This window comes from Microcebus murinus, chromosome 8, assembly GCF_040939455.1.
Source record: "Microcebus murinus isolate Inina chromosome 8, M.murinus_Inina_mat1.0, whole genome shotgun sequence".
Classification (NCBI taxonomy): Eukaryota; Metazoa; Chordata; class Mammalia; order Primates; family Cheirogaleidae; genus Microcebus; species Microcebus murinus.
Window position 1 is genome coordinate 32,024,451 of NC_134111.1, and position 21,274 is coordinate 32,045,724.

Genomic DNA, 21,274 nt, shown 5'->3' on the forward strand with positions numbered 1-21,274 from the left:
ATTTTTTTTATGAGATTGGTCATGATGTTAATGAACATATTTTTTTGACATTGCAAAATGAAGTGCGTCAATTTGTAAAACAACATAACTCAGTGAACCACTATTTTCTAGATGATCAGTTGGATGCATGATATTACAAAATTATTCATGGGTAAGAGATCCATACAAAGTGCAAGATAGACCAATATAGTTTAGTGTCATAGAGTTCAAAGTGTTTATTGATGAATTTTGAGTCCATATTGCAAACAACCTTTAAGAAACTACTAATTATTGAGTTTTGGTATAGTGTCAAAGAGGAATACCCACAATTATCTGAAAAGACTATAAAAATGCTCTTCCTTCTCCCAGCTAAATATCTCTATGAGGTCAGCTTTATTTTCATATACTTCAAACAAAACAATATATCATAACAGATTTAGTGCATAAGCAGTTATGAGAATCCATCTGTTTTCTACTAAGCCAGACATTAACAAGATTTGCAAAAATGTAAAATACAGCCTCTCTTTTCATTATTTTTTTGTTTTGGAAAATATAGTTATTTTTTCATAAAAATATATTTATGTTATCGTATAATAGTTTTATTATTGTTTTTAAATGAATTAATAAATAGATATTTTAAAATAACTCTGTGTTAATTTCAAATGTTATATATTAATAGATGACACCCATATAAATAATTGATATCAGAGGTCCTCAATAATTTTTAAAAGTATAAACGCATCCTGAAACTAAAAAAAATTTGAGAACTGCCAATTGAAAGCAACTGCTGTGGTCTAAAAGTTTGTGTCCTTCTAAAACTCATATGTTGAAATCCTAAATCCCAAGGTGATGGGATCAGGATGTAGAACCCAGGGAAGTGGCTATGTCATGAGGGCAGAGTCTTCAAGAACGAGATTAGTGCCCTTATAAAAGAGGCCAAGGGAGCTTGTTACCTCTCACACCATACAATGACACAGCAAGGAGGTACCCTCTAGAAGCCAGAATCAGACCCTTACCAGACCCCAAATCTGTCTCAATCTTGGACTTCCAAGCCTCCAGAACTGTGAGAAATAAATTTCTGTTTATAAACCACCCAGTTATGATATTTTGCTATAGCATCCTGAACAGACAAGGATAGCGACGGTTTGTAAGTTTTTTGTAACATCAGAAGCCATCAAAGAACATTTTCAATGAAACACTGATTTATAAAAAGATAAAAATCAAGAATTGCTCTGGCTAGGCGCGGTGGCTCATGCCTGTAATCCTAGCACTCTTGGAGGCCGAGGTAGGCAAATTGCTCGAGGTCAGGAGTTCGAAACCAGCCTGAGCAAGAGTGAGACCCCATCTCTACTATAAATAGAAAGAAATTAATTGGCAAACTAATATATATAGAAAAAATTAGCTGGGCATGGTGGTGCATGCTTATAGTTCCAGCTACTTTGGAGGCTGAGGCAGAAGGATCACTTGAGCCCAGGAGTTTGAGGTTGCTGTGAGCTAGGCTGACGCCATGGCACTCACTCTAGCCTGGGCAACAAAATAAAAAAAATAAAAAAATTAAAAAAAAATAAAAAAATAAAAGAGTTGCTCTAGTGAAACAGGAAAAAAAGACCAAAGCCCTCCCAGTTTTGTCCCTCTCCCCATCCCCTTCCACTACCTCCTTAGTCTCTCTCTGGAATCCCAGTTAGGAAAAAACCCTATGCAAAAGCATCAATAGATTAGTGCAGCAGACGGCAGGAATTGTAGCCTTCCAGACCTCGTGGGAGTGGAGAATGGTACCAGCGTGAACTGTTAAGACAAGTGATGGGAGAGCCTCAAATTGGATTATAGACATGATGGCTTCCCCTGCCTCCTTTTTGATCCATCAAGTGTAAAATTCCAACTGAAAAATACTTATGACTACTGATCTCTTAACTATGTGAACACATCCAAAAGTGATTAATTTGGTATGAAGAAAAAGATGTGACTGAGCATGGGGTAGATACAGCGAATTTCCTGGCACATTCTTTTCTCAGAATTATCAGTTTTAGTCTTAGGCAATTGAAGATTAATTTCCACCCGACTATTGGCCTGAATCTATTTTGAGTGACCGGGGAAGGGAATGAAATTCAGAAATATGCAGGGAGGTGCAGGGCTAGGAATGAGAAGAATTCTTTCAGGTAGTTCTGGATTCTGGACAGACAGTAGAAGGTAGTGGGAGTATAAAATCGCTACATAATGGAATTCCAAATATTTATCTGTACTTCTGACTTCTACCCTGATATCCAGATCAACACCAGGTTCTGGACATTTACTTAACTATCTCAAAAGTATGTTAAATTTAGACTGGGCGAGTTGGCTCACACCTGTGATCCTAGCACTCTCCAGGGCCTAGGTGGGAAGATCCCTTGAGCTCAGGAGTTCAAGAACAGCCTAAGCAAGAGCAAGATCCCATCTCTACAAAAAACAGAAAAATTAGCAGGGCATCACAGAGCATGCCTGTAGTCCCAGCTAGTCAGGAGGCTGAGGCATGAGATCGCTTGAGCCCAGGAGGTTTGAGTTTGCTGTGAACTGTATAGAGAGCCACTGCACTCTAGCTGGGGCCACAGAGGGAGATTCTTGTCTCAAAAAAAAAAAGTATCTCAAGTTTAATTTGACCTGGGATTCACATTCCTTCTGGTTCTAGGTCCTATGTCAATTAGGGCATTATCATTCACTCTGCCAATAAATCCAGATGTTTTGAAGTCCTTGATGATAAAGCTTTGGAGTGAAGAGTTGTCATTTGGAGGCCAGCCAACAGCCAAACCTCCCTTTTCAACTAGGGAGAAACCCCAGACTTATTGACACACATTCCCCTCCTTTTTCCTAAGAAAGAGGCTCCCTCTCTCTCTATCCTCGGGATGGATCCAGAAATCTGAACCGGGTTGGTTTAACATAATCAGAACAGAGTGGAGACTCAGGGACAATATGTTCAGAGGGAGCAATGCCAAGTAGCAGCAGCTACACCAGTGCATGTGGGCTCCATTTGTCCTTCTAAGCATGGTGAAGGTCCTCTCTGCCCTTGGCTGTCCAGAGCCTTGTTGGCTTTGTCTTGTTCATTGCACGTTTTTTGAATCTGGTTCTTGAGGCTAACATTGGTTATCCAAACCAGTCCCCTAGTCATTTCACTAGAGTCATTTCTATCCTTATAGTCACAGTCAGTTTTTCTTGCTTACAGTGAAACATTCTTGAACTATACCCTATTTTCTTTTTATTTTATTTTTAAAATTTCTCCATCCATATCTAATTACCTACCCTAGTTGAAGCCCTTGTCGATTGGCAAGGAAAATTGCTTCTCTCTGACACCAGTCTTTCTCCACTTCCGTCCAACCTTTGCACTCGTATTTTATCTTTCCCAAGATCTTATCACAGCATTCATCCCCTTGTAAATGAACAAAAGCAACCAGATCTTCATGGCTCCTTTTGTTTGCAGAATAATGTTTGAACTTCTGCATGCCATTCAAGGCCTTTCAACCTGCTTTCTGACATCCAGAATGCAGCTCCTTGAGAACAGAAGCCAGTTTAAAATTGTCTTTGTAGCCCCATGACCTGACACATTGCCCGGCATAGAGTAAAGCCCAGTAAGTTTGAAATGAATGAATGCATGCGGGACTTATTTCTTACCCAGAAACCGTATGCACAAGTATTTGTATTTGTCATTCCCCAAACTCTACAGAAACATTCATGTCTTTCTATCAGTCACACACTGCATAATGACATTTTGGTCAATGATGGACTGCACATATGACCGTGGTCTTATAAGATTAAAATAACATATTTTTACTTTTCTATGTTTAGGTATGTTTATATGCACAGATACTACTGTGTTACAGTTGCCTATAGTATTCAATGCAGTAACATGCTGTGCAGGTTTGTAGCCTAGGAGCAATAGGCCACACCATATAGCCCAGGCGTGTAGTGGGCCACACCGTCTAGGTTTGTGTAAGTGCACTCTGTGATGTTCACATGATGACAAATTGTCTAACCTCGCATTTCTCAGAATGTATCCCCATCATTAAGTGACACACGACTGTATATGAAAAGTATGCGTAATGTCTACTTTGAGGGGGTCTCTGCTTCACAGTACTTTGTTTCCTTTGCTGTTACAGATTTATTGTGATGCATTATAGTCAGATTGACTCTGCCTGCCTCGTCCATCAGTGTATGAGCTCTCCAAAGGCAAGAACCACAGAGCAGATGCTTGATATCTCTTTCCTGAACTTGCCTCCTAAAGATGAAGTGTGTGGTATGAGAAGGCAGTAGGTCAGAGTTCTGCTTGACAAAACTTTTACTTCCCACAACTCACCCAGGAATGGTTTCAATAGTCCAGTATTAAATATGCTCCTTGGTAAAGGCTTTTTGTGGACACCCTTTGCCAGATTAAGGATGCCTACATTTTACTCCCCGTTCCTTGACAGTGGTGACCCTGAGGGCTTGACATTTGCATACCAGAAACCTCCCTGACTTCAACATTTCCTCATATCCCTGACAACTGAGTTCCCGGGGCATGGCATTCACGCTGGAAATTGCACAGACAGAATTGAAATAAAATCACCAAACTATTTCTGATAATGAAGAGGGTTATGAAAGCCTATGAGAACCTCTATAATTATCTCAAGTGAAACCTTCTTATTAAACTTTAAACTCTTTTCATTTTGGTTATTGTCATGTATGGGAAATGAATGAATGGGAACGAATCCTGGGAAAATTATGAAGTTGTTAAGCCTGTTTATGTTCATTCAGCTCAGAGTTTGGGCTTAAAAGGTGGAGTGTGCATAGGGGAGACAATTGAAGCATCTTTATGAACCAAACCCAATAGTAATTAACAGATGTGGTTTCTTTCCCTTTGGCTCGGGTAAGGGGTCAATTGCAGGCAATGTACTTTCTGCGTTGTCTCATGGAAGACAACTTTGAAATGTTTAGTATGTGCATCAACATTTTTGGATAAGCAAAAGAAGAAATTGTATTTGGCTCTTTGTCATACAATGAGATGAAGATATACTGAGCAATGTAAATGTTTCCAATTTTAGGGATTGGTCTCCAGTGGTTATCAGCCTCATTGAAGAACCTGCTCTGAGGTCCAGCAACCCCTCCCCCACTCCCCATCCCCGCTTTTAGGGGTGTCTCAGCCACAGGAGCTGTGCCATGAAGGCGGGAGAGGCGTGGACAATAGCAGCCCTGGCATGCCAAGTGGTGATACCTGCTCATCCATCATTCCATTTAGACAAATGAAAGATTGTAGCCCTATGAGAAAAGGCAGTCACAGCCACACAATGCTTTGTGCACAAAGTAAATTGCTAGTTTCCTGTGATCTTTCTGACAAGTAAATTACTGCAGAAAATAGCATAGATGGGAACACAATGACAAAAATGCAGAGACTAGGTTGTTCAAAGGAGTTATTAGACCTCCGATACAACCATTTCTAAAGAACCCCAGAACCTCACGCCCACCCTCAATGGAAAGAGGATGTTTTCACCTCATCTTTCCACATCGTATCTTGAAGAAAAATACTGTATGATGGGCAGGGTGAGAAGTGAGTTCCTTGGTAATCAAATGTCCTTTTTTGGTGATCAGGAAGCTATTAAAGAGTATGCACAAAGAGAGCAGCTTGCTATGCCTGTGATCATTCTAGCTTGGCACTGACTACCACAGATTTGGACTATATTCTGTGTAAGAAAAGAGAGCCAGCTCTTGAGAGGTCTTTTATATCTTAACAGCGTCAACTCTTGCTATTATTTTTGTTCAATAACAAAATGTAAATTCTTATTTTGTTTTTTAATGAAATAAGGAAAATCCATCTAGTTAGAATTCATTTCCCTTCGCTTAGTCAAAGCCTATACTCTCAAACATTCTCTAAAGGCTTTATGAGCCCCAGAGGCAGAGAAATAAAAGCTTTATTAGTTAAGTCAAATGGAGCTGAGTAGAGAAAGGTATTGAAGATAACAGAGGTGGTAATCACATCATAAATATCATAAATTCCTGACCTTCAAATTCCTCGGGGAAGTATGTTAAAGTTGACAGACTTCTACAACTGTAGAGTCTAAATTGGGTCTTTAGAAAGACTCAGTGACACGAAATGACCTACCCAATACCTAAGACACTGCATGGTGAAGCTCACACTAGAATCCTGATGTTGCTGTCTACTAAGTTTTCCACTGCTAAAGTATGAGTTTCTTTGAAAAATCTTATAGGGGGTGCCATAGCCAGTAAAGCACTTAATAGGAAGGCCAGACAGTAATCCAGCTCAACTGATATCTCGTTGTGTGATCTCAGGCAAGAGCCATAAACTCTTTGGGCAGCATGTGGTGGGTGAGGGCGTGGGACAGGGTCAGGCCTTCCAAAGGGGCAGCATCTTAAATAGTGTATATTCAAGATTCAAGACTATTTTCATAATTTTATATTTAAAACAATAAAAATAACTCCTGCCTATAGAATAAAAACTGCAGAAAGCAGAATTCAGCAAAATTGGCTGGTAAGGCATATATTAAATGAATTAAGAAACACAGGAATAAAATGTTAAAGTCTTTTCCAAAGCTCGCAGGCTCTGTGGTCTGAAGTGACTAACGACAATTCCTTCTTGTCCATACAGTGCTGCCTGAGTTTCCACTTCCTTATTATAGTTGGTTTGTTATTGCATTGAGTCCCCTTCCATGGTCTTGGGAAAATTGATCTGAAATCATGGACTGACTTTTAGATGACAAACACATTACTTCTTCTGTTGTATTTAAATGCCATCACTTAAATTCGGTTCAACAAACATCTCTGTGCTCTTACTCTGTAAATAAGACTTTGTGCTCCGTAAAGGGACTTAAAGCTTTGTGTAGAAGACAGATAGATTATCAAAAATTGACCTTTGGGACTAAACTTAGCTTTAGTCCTCTGTCTCTTTGTCAACTCTATCCCAAAAAATCCTGCAACCTGAGGCATTTGTGGAGGATTCACGTACACAGTAAGGGAAGAAGCTCTCTTCATTTGAAAGAGCAAGCAGAATGAACATTCTTGAAAAGGTTAAATTCTTTGTGCCCTTTTCTGCATGCTATTTATTTTGGGAGTGGACGAATCTAGTGCTTACTTTAATACAATGAAGTTTTCCTATCTGATTTGGGTGAGTAGATATCAACCTCTGGTTCTAAGGTGGGGCCTAAGAATTCCCATTTCCAACAAATTCCCAAGTGATACTGGCATTGCTGGTGCAGGATCACATTTGAGCGCTCCAAACAAGCGATATACAAAATGAGATGTGTGTACGTGTAGGGATACACAAAGACTTGTCCAGAGTTACTCAGGAGTAGACAGGTTTAATGAGATCAGTTTCCAGATCCTCAATTTCTCTACTACTCTTTCTGATTAATGAAGCAATCCATCTGAGCATTCACTGGGGCTCCACTTTCCCACCTTCTCTTTTGCAGTTGTTCTTCTCTCACTTCGAAAAAGAAAACCATAACACTACCCATGAGAAAAGAGATCAAAGAATTGTGCAACATTGCTATTAAAAAATTCCTCCCATTTTTATCTACTTTTTATGCGAATACAGTTTTTTAGTGCATCTATTTAAACAAAACAGCAGGATTACTAAGGCTGAAATCTGACTTACTCTAGCAATAAGTAATAGTTATTTATGCATCCATGAACCCATTAAAAAACAAACGACCCACTCCTCATTAAGTGATACATTTCAGTCAAATTTTCCTCTTTATGATTCAGCATTTTAGTTTATTTATTGTTTCGATCAACTCTGTTTAAAAATTAATTATAACACTAACTCAATCCAGAAGAAAAATATGTAATTCGTAATGCCTATAGTTAGACGAAATAAAAATATAATTTCAATATATATAAGTATTGAAGCATTAAGTATGATAAGAGTATGAGTAAAAATTTACAAACATGAATATATTAGGGTAGAACACTGAGAGAAAGTAAAATGAAAATATCAGTTTATGGAAAATAAAACACTGTAATTTCACACTGTTAAGCCATTCATATAGCTTTAAAACAGATGGTACTCACTAGGGTATTTTGATTCTTTAGGTACATTAAATGAGTAATTAGTATTTTTATTTTAAAATATCCTTATTTACAATATGAGAGAAATTTTTTTTGCTACTCCTTAAATTTAAGATAAAAATTTTGTCTACCTAAAATGTGTTTTCATCTTTTTTTTTACAAATTTTTTAGGAGATACTTCAACAAAAATTTGAAGATCACTGATTTTGACAATACTCGTAACCAGGAGAAATTGGTTTCTCTGAACCGGTCAATTATCATCTATTCATTTTTATTAACTCAAAAAGTTTATACTGGCTCCAGGGTAGAGGACATCCTTGGGACCTTCAGGGACTGTGAAGAGCTCACCTGTACAGTTCAAGGTATGGCCTCCTATCTGAACTTTGGCATCTTAAAGGTTTCCTTGCACAAGTTTTCATACACCCACTCTCCATAGGCATATGAGAAAATGGGAGAGGAGCCAGCAGTCTTTGGAATTTTGCATCTTAGATGCATATTCTTCCTGCTATTTCTAGCCTCTTCAATTTCTCCATTTCGGAATACTAAGTGCCTGTTCAGTTGGCTACCATCATATTCATTTAAGATTTGCCAAAACTTGCCTCTGACATTTTACTGGCTTAAAAAGTCTCTTGATTTCCAAGTTGTACTTGAAGGTTCCCATAGCATTTCTCCGTCACTCTTTATACCAGTCACCTCACCACATAGAGCGTTACTGGGGTACAATGGTAGAGTCAGAGTTACGGGTGGCTTTTCCGGGTATAATCCATTTCTAACGTTAAATATCTTGTACACACAAAAATTGTGTGGCTGAAAGTGTAAAAACTATCATGCCACCTACTAAGTCAATGTCAATTATAGTCAAGCAAATTAGCATATCTATCATCTCATCTTTTTGTGTGTGTAAGATAAGACTACCTAAAATCCACTGTCTTGGCAAATTACCCATAAACAATACAATATTATTAGCTGTAGTCCTCACGCTGTCCATTAGATCTCTAAGCTTATTCATTCCATGAAAACTGTAACTTTACACCCTTTGACCTACATCTAATTTCCTCAGCTCCACGTTCCCCCCACCCCCATAACCACTGTTCTACTCTGCCTTTTTTTTGCCATCTTAATCATTTTTTTAATTCCAAATATTAATTAAGAGGGCACAAGTGGATTTGTTACACAGGTATCTTGTATAATGCTTAATTTGGGTCTTTTGATGTGCCTGTCACCAGAATAATGTTCATTGTACTCGATAGGTAACTTTGTATTCCACACCTACCCACCCATCCTCTTCTTGGTTTCTCATGCCCTTTATATCGTTTCATGCCATCTATTAGCACAATGTTATATTGTTGTGTTCCCATCTATTAACCCCACATATTAATGAGGATGTATTGTGTTTTGTTTTCCATTCCTGAGATACCTCATTTAGGATAATGGTCTCTGGTTCAAGCCAAGTTCTGCAAATGACGTTATTTCATTCCTTTTTATGGCTGAGTAGTACTCCATGGTGTATATATGCCACATTTTCTCTCTGTGTCTACTGTTTAAGGTGTTTCTTTATTTGTTTTATTTTGTTTTTTAGAATCCACACGTAAGTGAAATAAGACAATACTTTTCTTTTTATTTCTTTGTGTGGCTCATTTCAGCTAGCATAATGTCCTCTGGGTTCACCCATGCTGTGGCAGACAGCAGGATCCCCTCCTTTTTAAAAGTTGAATGAAATTCCATTATGTATACACACACACACACACACACACACACACAGAGATATTCTTTATTTGTTCATCCATTGATGGACACTTCAATTGTTTTCATATCTTGGCTATTGTGAATAATGTTGCAATGAACATGAGAATACAGATATCTTTACGAGATGGTGATTTCATTTTCTTTCGGTATGTACACAGAAGAGGGATTGCTAGGTCATGTGGTAGTACTACTTTAATTTCTTTAGGAAATTCTATACAACCAATCTACATTCCTATCAATATCATACAGGGGTTCCCTGTTCTCTACCCTCTCATCAACACTTGTTATCAGTTGTCTTTTTAATAAAAGCCCTCCTAACAAGTGTGAGGTGATTGTTATTCTGGTTTTCAATTTTGTATCCTTGATGATCAGTGAATTTACACACATTTTCATGTACTTTTTGGCCATTTTTATGTCTTCTTTGGAGGAATGCCTATTCAGTTTGCCCATTTTTTAGTCAGGCTATTTGGAGTTTTTTGCTACTGAGTAGGGTAAGTTACTTATGTATTTTGGATATTAGCCCCTTATCAGATGTGTAGTTTGCAAACATTTTCTCCCAATCTATGGGCTGCCTTTTCATTTTACTGATTTTTTCCTTTGCTCTGCCAAAGCTATTTAGTGTGATATAGTCTCACATGTATATGTTTGCTTTTGTTCCCTGTATTTTGGGGAGTCTTATCCAAACAAATCATTGCCAAGACAAATGTCAAGTAGCCTTTCCTCTATGTTTTCTTCTAGAAGTTCTATGGTCCAGGTCCATGGTTCCAGGTTTCATGGATTTAAACATAATACATTATGTTTAGGTCTTTAATCCATTTTGAGTCTCTCTCTCTCTCTCTCTCTCTCTCTCTCTCTCTCTCTCTCTCTCTCTCCATATATATATATATATATATGAAGAGAGAGAGAGAGATACTCTTTTATTGCATCTATCTAGTTGTTCCAGCATCATTGATTAAAATAATTCCTCTTCTTTTACTGAATTGCCTTGTCTTTATACTTTTGTCAAAATGAATTGTGTATATACATATGGGAATATTTTGGGACTTTTTATTTTGTTTCATTGATCTATTTGTCTATCATTTTACACCAATATCACAGTGTCTTAATTAGTATAGCAATAGGTTTTTAAATCAGTTAGTATTAGTCTTTCAACATCATTCTTCCCTTTTCAAGTTGTTTTGGCCATTCTAGGGTCTTTACATTTCCATATGAATTTTAGAATCAGCTTGTCAATTTCTACGACATGCCTACTAAGACTTTGATTAGGACAAGGTTGAATATATAAATCATTTTCAGAATAACTGTCCTGAAAAATATTGAGTATTCTGTCCCTTGAGCAAGATATCTCTCTCAATTCTTTAATTTCTCTCAGCAATATTTATAGTTTTCAGTATAGGTCTTGTGACTTTTTGTTCAGATTTATCCTTTAGTATTCATAATTTTTGTCTTATATGTTAAATTTAAATTTTCTATTTCTTGTTGCTAGTACATGGAATTACAATTGATTTACATATGTCCTTTATCCTCTCTTGTTAATTCCAGAACCTTTTTAAAATTCCATTTGATGTTCTATATCCTTGATCAATTCCATTATTAGTTCTACTAACTTTTTAAGATTTCATCTAATGTTCTACATTGGCAATCATGTCAAATGTGAATAAAAACAGTTCTTTTTTTCCAATCTGGATGTCTTTTATTTCTTCTTCTTGGCTTACTGCCTTGGCTAGAACCTCCAGTATGTTTTCTTTTTGGAGACAGAGTCTCACTCTGCTGCCCCAGCTAGAGTGTCGTGGCATCAGCCTAGCTCACAGCAACCTCAAACTCCTAGGCTCAAGCAATCCTTCTGCTTCAGCCTCCTGAGTAGCTGGGATTACAGGCATGCGCTACCATGCCAGCTAATTTTTCTATATATTTTTAGTTGGCCAATTAATTTCTTTCCATTTTAGTAGAGACAGGGTCTCACTCTTGCTCTGGCTGGTTTTGAACTCTTGGCCTCCCAGAGTGCTGGGAGTACAGGCATGAACCTACCTCCAGTATGGTTTTGAATAAAAGTGGTGACACCATATATCCTTACCTTTTTCTTGATTTTAGGGGAAAAGTATTCAAATTTTCACCATTAGGCATGATGGCAGTGGTAGGTTTTTCATAGATACCTTTCATCAGGTTTAGTAAGTTCCCCTATATTCCTAGTAGACAGAGAGTTTTATTATGAAAAGATGTTGAATTTTGTCAACTACTATTTTGATGTCTATGGATATTTTTCTTTTTTAGATTGCTCATATAGTGAATTATACTGATCAATTTCAAATGTCAAATTAACCTTGCATTCCTGGATGAATCCCACTTCATCACAATGTATTATTCTTTTTATTTAAGGTTGAATTCAATTGAAAAATGGGGAAAAGATTCAAAGGAATGCTTCACTGAAGAAAATATATAGATAGTAAATAAGCACATGAAAGTATTTTCAATATTATTAGTCATTAGGGAAATGCAAATTAAAATTACAATGAGATACCATGTCATATCTATGGGAATGAATAAAATTAAAAAGACATTATACCAAGTATTAGCAAGAATGTAAAGCAACTGGAATTCTTAAACACTACTGATGAAAATTTTAAAAAGTACAACCTCTTTGGAAAATCATTTGGTAGTTTCTTACAAAGTTAAACATACACACACCATATGAGCCGTTAAACTCCTACAAGAGAAGTGAGAGCATATGTCCACAAAAAGTCTTGAACATCAATGCTTGGAAAAGCTTTGTAAATATCTCAAACTGGAAACAACCCAAATTTCCATCAATAGGTAAGTGGATACACTGTTTTATATTCATTAGTGGAATACTATTCAGCAATATAAAAGAATGAAATATTAATATATGCCCCAAATGGATGGATGCCAAAATAAATTATGAAGAGTGAAAGAAGCTAGATCAAAAAGGTTGCTCATTATGTGATACAATTTTTTTTTAAATGAAAACTAACTCATAGTGACAAAATGCAAAGCAGTGGTTGCCTGGGAACATAGCAGGGGACAAAGAAGGGTGGAAGGGAGGGCCAAGAAGAAATGTGTGGGAATGTTGGATATGGTTATTGTCTTGATTGTGGTGATGCTTTTACAGGTCAAAAGTATACTTTAAATATGTTCAGTTCATTTTATATCCATTATAACTATTTAAAAAGTTAATATTATTAGTCTATGAAAAACTCTTATAATTCGTAAGAAAAATATAAACACCAATGATAAATCTAGCATAAACAGAAAATTCACAAGCAAAAAAAGAAATATAAATTGTTAACATACGTTTTTTACTTTTATATCTTTTTAATTCTTTGTGTTATTTTATTTTATTTTTCTTTCAATATTAAGAGGGTATCAATGTCTTTGTTACATGGATAGCTTGTATAATACTTGAGTTGGGTCTTTTACTGTGTCCATCACCAGAATAATGTCATTATACTTGATAAGTAAGTTTTCATCACTCATACTCCCCACATTCTCCCTCCTTCTTGGTTTCCAATGTCCTTTACGTCTCTTTATGCCCATGTGTACCCATCATTTAGCTTCCAATTATTAGTGAAAATATAGTGTTTGCTTTTCCATTTCTAAGATACTTCACTTAGGATAATAGTCTCTAGTTTCATCCAAGTTGCTGCAAAAGACATGATTTCATTCTTTTTCATGGATGAGTAGTACTCCATAGTATATACAGATCACATTTCCTTTTTCCACTTATGAATTGAAAGGCACTTGGGTTGATTCCACATCTTTGCAATTTTGAATTGTGTTACGATAAATATTCACATGCAGGTGTCTTTTTGATTAAATGATTTCTTTGCCTTTGCGTAGATACCCAGTAGTGGATTGCTGGATTGAATGGTAAATCTACATTTATTTCTTTGAGGAATCTCCATATTTCTTTCCATTGATATTGAACTAATGTGCAGTCCCACAAACAGTGTATAAACATTCCTTTCTCTTTGCATCCATGCCAGCATCTATTGTTCATTGACTTTTTCCTAATGGCCATTCTCACAGGAGTAAGCTGATATCTCATTGTGTTTTAATTTGCATTTCCCTGATGATTAGTTATGTTGAGCATTTTTTCATATGTTTGTTGACCATTTTTCTATCTTCTTTTGAAAAATTTCTGTTCATGTCTTTTGCCCACATTTTGATAGGGTTGTTTGTTTTTTCTTGCTGATTTCTTTGAGTTGTTTATAATTCTGGATATTATCCCTTTGCAGATATAAAGATTGCAAATATTTTCTCCCATTCTGTAGGTTATCTATTTACTCTGTTGATTATTTTCTTTGCTGTGCAGAAGGTTTTTAATTTAATTAAGTCCCATTTATTTATTTTTGTTGTTGCTGTATTTGCCTTTGGGGACTTGGTCATAAATTATTTGCCTATGCCTATAAGTTTTCCTACATTTTCTTCTAGAATTTGTATGGCTTCATGCCTTACATTTAAGTCTCTTTTCCATCTTGAATTCCTTTTTTATATTGTGAGAGATACAGGTCCTATTTCATTCTTCTGCATGTGGCTATCCAATTTTCCCAGCACCATTTATTGAACAGATCTTCTCTTCCCCAGTGTATATATTTGTCTGTTTTGTTGAAGATAAGTTGATCATAGCTATATGGTTTTATTTCTGGATTCTATATTCTGTTCCATTGGTCTATATATCTACTTTTATACCTGTACCATGTTGTTTTGGTTACTATAGCCTTATAGCATAATTTAAAGCCATGTAAAATAATGCCTGCAGATTTTTTTTTTTTGTGTGTGTGTGTGTGTGTGTGTGCTCGCTTAAAATTACTTCAGATATTAGGGCTCTTTAATCTCATTCATCCTTTTGCCATCCATTTTCTGAATTCCACTTCTTTGCCACTTCTGACATTTTGATTGGTGTCTGTTGCTGTAAATCTATTGTGATCCTTGGGGGTGTCAAACTAGCGTGTTGCTTTCTGATGTTTCCAGAGTTCTTTTGCTGGTTTCTTCTTATCTGAAACCTCTTCTTTCAGCTCAGGGAAGGTGGGTTTATGGCACACCTCTTCTCCTTTGCTGGGGTCTCTCTACTTAGTGAGAAGAAGGAGAGGTGGCACTTTCCTAGATGGCACTTTTGCGTCCTACTCCTGAAGATTGACACAGCAGGGAAGGGGCAGATGCCTGTAGTGCACTTTTTCTGTGTTGTCTCATTTGCTTGTGATTGTCACAGCTCATGCTGATGCCAGATGATCTCTGTGCAAAGTGGTAGGTTGTTTCCCAGGCCACTGTTGGATGCTCTGGTAGGGGACTGGGGAAGCCCTTTGTCATGGAGGCTGGTGTTATGGGAGATTGTTCTGCCCAAATCTCCCTGTGGCAGTGGCAGCTGGGCAAGGCTAGGTAGGTGGTATCGTGGATGTATGTAGGTATGGGATCATGGTGTCAGAGATGTGTGCGTTCACTCCACCCAGGTCCAGATGCCAATGACAGGATGCAGCTAGTGAGTCCATGGCAGAAATGTTGGACTGTAGGAGTAGACCTCACCAGGTAGCAAGTGGGAGCCTCCAAGGCATGGCCGCAGGGCTGGGCCATGGTGTAGGAGCCTCAGGGTCAGGTACCAGCCACCAGGTGGCTGAGGCTCTCTCCTTGTGGCAGGTCCTGCTGAGGCAGTCACCACAGGGTTTCTCAGGTATCATCAGCAGCACCTGTTCTGTTCAAATTTCCTGTTGGGAGTAGGGTGCTTGGCTCTCAGTTATGGTGGCATGCAAGAGGGTCTGTTCTCCCTGCTCCCTCCCGGTGGTGGTAGTTGCAGCAAGGCTGAGCCCTGTGAAGACCAGGTGCTCTCTAGCCAAGAGCTCAGAATGATGTCAGTTGCAGCTAACCAGGAACGGAAGCCACCAGATCCCTGCTGTGACTGCTTTCTGGCACAATGTCACTGCACAAACTCCAGGCAATTCCCTGATCCATCCTGAGGTCTGCAGTGGTGGCAGGGGCTCCCTCACAGCTAGGGTCACCGTGTCAGCAGGGGGAGCTTGGAGCCCTGGGCTTCTCTCCTCCTATCCTTCCCCACGTGTAGATGCCTACCCCAGGTACTTTCTGACCATGCCCAGTAGATCACCTTGTCTCCTTTCCTTCATTCTCAGTGTGTCCCATTGCGTCTCTGTTGATTTACAATGCTCTGTCCAGGAAAGTCCATCAGTAGGTGAGCATCCACCTGCAACTTTTGATCCTCTCCTTGAGAATGGCGTGTGCAGGCTGCTTCTAGTTCACCATCTTGGCCTGATCTCCCTGATACACATTTTTAAAATGCAACCTCTCTTATAATGAAAGAAATTTAAATTAAAATAAAATATCTGGTTTTTAATAGCAATATTAAAAGATAACAGTACCTTATGTGGAAAGGAATACTTGATGAAAAGGCATTCTCACATTCCCTTACAGGAGCGAAACTGACATAGCCTTGCTAAAGTGCAGTTATATATATATATATATATATATATATATATATATATATATATCAAGAATGCTAGAAGCAACAAAATCCTTTGACCCCAGTATATCTACTCATTGGAATTTATCCAAAGGAAATAATCAGAAAACATAATAAAGATGAATATAATGAAGGCTCAAATACTATAGTTTCTAAACAAAATTTTGAAAATACATTTAGGTTCAAAAGCAGCATAATTGCTTAAAGAATTTAGTATATGCCTAAATGATGAAAATTTTGTTTAGTTCAGGAAAAGATAATGTTTTTAAGCAATGTTTAATGATGTAAAAATGCACTGGGTGCAATACACACATTCTTTTATTAGAAGTAAATAAATCTCAATGCTCAAAGATGTTATCGTTAGCCCATAATAAAACATGGCATAATTTTTTATATTTCTCTTTCTGTGTTTTTCTCTTCCCAACTTTTTTAAAATTATAAAATATGTGATTTTATGAAGATATAAATAAATATTAGGAGAAATAATAAATAATTTTTGTTTCCCTTCTACCATCCATATATAATCAGGCTTGAACATAGAATGGGGAGATGAGGAACTGTGACCATGGAGACTGTCCAAGGAATGATTTGAGCTATTTTTCTTTTCCCAGGGGACTAAAATAATCTCAGTAAAAAAAATGAACATGCATAATTGCACCCAATGTCACTTTTTTCACCACCTTGCCTTCAGCCCACCCTCTTTTAATGCTGTTTTTTTATGCATCATTTCAAAGGATGTGAAGTCCAGCTTGAGGGTTTTCTTTTATGTCAGCATATTACAGGGGTACAAATGTTTAGGTTACATATATTGCCCTTGCCTCACTAGAATCAGAGTTTCAAATGTGTCCATCCCCCAGATGGTGTACATCGCACCCATTATGTGTGTATATACCCATCCTCCCCTCCCCCCTTCCACCTGCCCAATTATGGGAGCTGGAGGGAAGATTCAGCCTCTAGGAAAGTTAGTTTAAACTAGCCATGAAGAAAACGGGAGGGGAATGTAGACAGAAAAATAGAAGTGATGGAAAAATTTCAAGGTCAGAGCCCCAAATTTCACTTTGCCCAGGAAGTGAAGGGAGGGACCTAAAGAAAGGAAGAAAACCAATGATTGACGGTGGTGTTGCAGAAGATGTTGTGATCAAAGGGGCAAATGGCAGTCACCCATATCAGACTTCTTCTTACTGCAGAAATGGCCCAAGTCCTGCTTTGGTCTACTATGACTCGTGACATCAGCTCTGTAACTGGAAAACTCTAATTTCCCTGTGGAATAATTCTAGGTGTTTTTGACAGTTCTGAATTATGCCACCCGTTAAGGTCTGGTGACCTTTACCATACATTTTATTTTATGGGCGAGTTAATCAGAACATTTTGTAATTATAATTTCATATTCTCTAATTTATAGTCTTTTTTTTTCTTACAAAGCATGGCAACATTTTTCTCCCTCCCTCCTTATATGATCCTGATTTTTGTTGGAGGAGTTACTGAGTTATTTATTACAACTTTGATATAAATGTTCAAATCTCATACTTGCGGAGGCCTCTCTAGCACCTTCTCTGACCTCAGTGAATGGCCTTAGAGCATTTTTCTTACAGACAAATTGTATCCTACATATTTTCTGGTGTTGAACAATCTACCACATCCTTACCTGTCAAGGCTAAGCCATGAATTTATAAGAATGGACACAAACAGCTTCAAATCTTTCCATCTTGGATTGTTTAGTTGGAACAGTTCAGCTCCTTCCTGCTATGGTTTCTCAAGTGCTCCTGTCACAGGTTTCAGCCCTGATGTTAAACACCTGGCATTTCCACAAGGCTGGGGGTTTCAAATGTTCAGATAGGTGATCATATCAGGATTACACATCTCCACCATTTACCTTTAGCTTCTAAAAAAACATAAGGACTAACAGTAGTTCCTGTCAAAAGAATAAAACTATGTGACTACCAACTTTAGTTGTTTACATTTCAAAGCAACTCTATAATAATAAATTTTAAGTAGCTTAGAAAAGACTATATTATACATAGACACACATAGATTTCTTAAAACTCTATATTTTTGAATACTTATTGGACTTTGTACTGAGTGACCCACATATTGCACAATAATAGACCCACAGCAAGAAATAGCATGAAATTTCCAACCACTGGGGACAATGTCAAGATTGTATGGATTTCTGGAGAAAAAAGAAATGTTTACATACAAATGATTAGGAATGAGAATGGCTTTGGGCTTCTCAACAATAACTAAAAGAAGCCGGAAGACAGTGGAATAGCTCTTCCAAAATTCTGGTTGACAATTATTTATAACTGGAATTCTATACTCAACCAGACTATCAGATCTACCCTCAGTAGATCAAAGATATTTTCAGGTGTGTAGAGGGCAAATATTTTCTCCCATTCTGTAGGTTGCCTATTTGCTCGAACGATAGTTTCCTTGGCTGTGCAAAAGGTTTTTAATTTGATCAGATCCAATTTATTTATTTTTGTTGTTGCAGTGATTGCTTTGGGGGTCTTCTTCAAAAATTCTTTGCGTAGGCCACTGTCTGAAAGGGTCCTCCCAACATCTTCTAGAATTATTAAAGTTTCATGCCTTAGGTTTATTTCTGTTATTCATCTTGAATGGATTTTTGTGAGAGGTAGGAATCCTTATATTTTCCTGGATTGCACTTGAGCCCATTATCCGAAGTGAGGTAATACAAGATCAGAAGAATAGGCTCCACTTGTATTCACCATCAAATCGGTACTGACTGATTAACACTTTGGTGCTCACATGGTGGTAATATTCTCCAGGGATGGGGGGTTGGAGGGGTAATCTCATGACAATAGGACAAGGTGTGCATTGGTGGGGGGGAAGGGCAGGCCCCTAATCTCAGCTTGGGAGAGGCAGTGATGTAAAATGTATCCAAAATGTTTGTCCTTCACAATATCCTGAAATAAAAAATAAATAAATAAAATTTTTAAAAAATAAGATACTTTCAGACCTTCCAGGTCAGAAAAAATTACCTTCTTTGGATGATTCCCTAGAAAGTTTTCTTAGAGTTTTTCCATTCAACCAAGGAAGACAAAGATGTGGGTTCCCAGCCAGCAGAGAGGCAAGAGGTAACAGTAACAGTGGAGCAGGGTCTCCCATCAGGGCAGCTGTGCAGTAGAAGATGCCGGTTTAGACTAGGACAGTTCAGAAGCCAACAGCACAATATCTTCAATAAAAGAGAATTGATTGACCACCTGGGACCATCTGAAAATACTGAGAGGGGAGTTAAAAAATTGGAGGAGAGTTTGGGGTTTTAAACTAATGAGTACACAGGAAACTAAGAATGACAGAACACTTATTAACTCTGAAGAAATTTTTTATGAAAAAAATGGAAAGTTAATCAAGGTATACTACATATATCCTAACTATGCCAACATTGAGTATTGCTCTTCCAAATTGAGAGGAGAGGGGACAAGCAGAGGGCATGAATGGTAGGGTGGGATGGAGCCAGAAAGTTAAATTTTTACCTTGTATAGTGAGAAATCAATAGATAAGGCCAAAGAGTGAAAAAAATCAAGAGAGCAATAGCAAGCAGTTTGAAGATATGGAGGTAATAGAAAAAAAAAAAAAAAGACAAGTTGAAAGTGGTTGTCTCTGGATATTTGGGCAAGACAGCCACTGTGTTGAAACAAGCCCCCCTAGAAATAATTAACTCTTTTAAACCATGTACATCTACACTTACATAAAACTATTAATGAAAACTGAACAAAAGTAGGTTGTGAACATTAAAAATCTAAAAAAAATCCTGATGCCTAGTTTCTTTTTTTGTTTTTTTTTTTCTTTTTATTACTTCTATTTTGAAATAATTGCCTTGAACACCTTCTTTGTGTTTTTGGTACACAGAGATATTGGATACAATCGTGCCCTTGGGGGTTTACGGTCTCACAGAAGTGATAAAAAGTAGAAAATAATAAGCGTCTTGAGAAATGAACAAAATACCGTGAAATTTAGAGGAAAAGGTACCACATCCTGCTGAAGGAGGCTCAGTGGAGGGGGAGGCATCTGCACTTTCTTCTAGCACGGGAGACTGTCAAGAGATATACACCCACAGGGCGGGAGGGTTAGAGAAAGCTCAGGGTGTTTGCATGAGACCTCATGTGGTTTAGCTTGTTGTAGTTCAGAGCATATGCAAGAGGAATTAAGCTGGGAAGGCAGGCTGCAAATATATTGTGGAGGCTGGTTCTGCCAGCTTAGAGGTTTCTGGGGCTTCAAATGCTTTTCCCATGTACTTTGACCCTTTGTTTTCAGAAATGTAAATCTGTAGAAAGAGGATGGCGAGTCTAGCTATTGCATTATTCATAAAGCATGCTGTCTCTTAAAGTTCTCACCTTCTGAATCTTCCTGCATCTCACAAGAGACTTTACCAGTCTCCCTAATTAAACTTTCATTTCCCAATGGATTTTTTTTATCTTATGGATATTTTTGTACAGAAAACCTGAGCTGTATTTTCCCCTCAACTCAAACCAAGCCTTCCCCCCCCCAAAAAAAATAAAGTTAGCAAATGCATTGAAAGTAAATACTGTTAGCATCCTAGATTCTTTTACATTTCTAGGGATTAGTGAAACAGTTTTGATTTGGAACTAGATACACAGTGTGGATTCATGAGCATCAGATACACACAAAAAAATCCTCATATATGATAACACAGGCTTTTGGTTAGGCTCTTTTTTGTTCTGCCCTTCTCAATTCTCACTTTTTTTTTATTGAGTTCTGCAACAACAAACCGACCCTCGGTCCCAGGGGATCACCATCCTTCATCCCTCAATTCTAGGAGTATGTCAAAGGCTAAATAGCCCCTTTAGGGTAGCCTAGATTAAAGTCTCCTTACAGTCAAGCAGCCCCATAAAACTGTAAGAGCAGCTAAGAAGTCAGCCATCAGGGAAAATTTATCTGAGCCTCCCATGTCTCAGTCTTTGGTCTGATTTCTAGCCAATTAGGTCTCTCTGCTTCCTCCTTGGCTTCCCCCCAATTCTAAGCTTTGGATTGTTAACCCCCTATAGACATTTCTCAGGATTG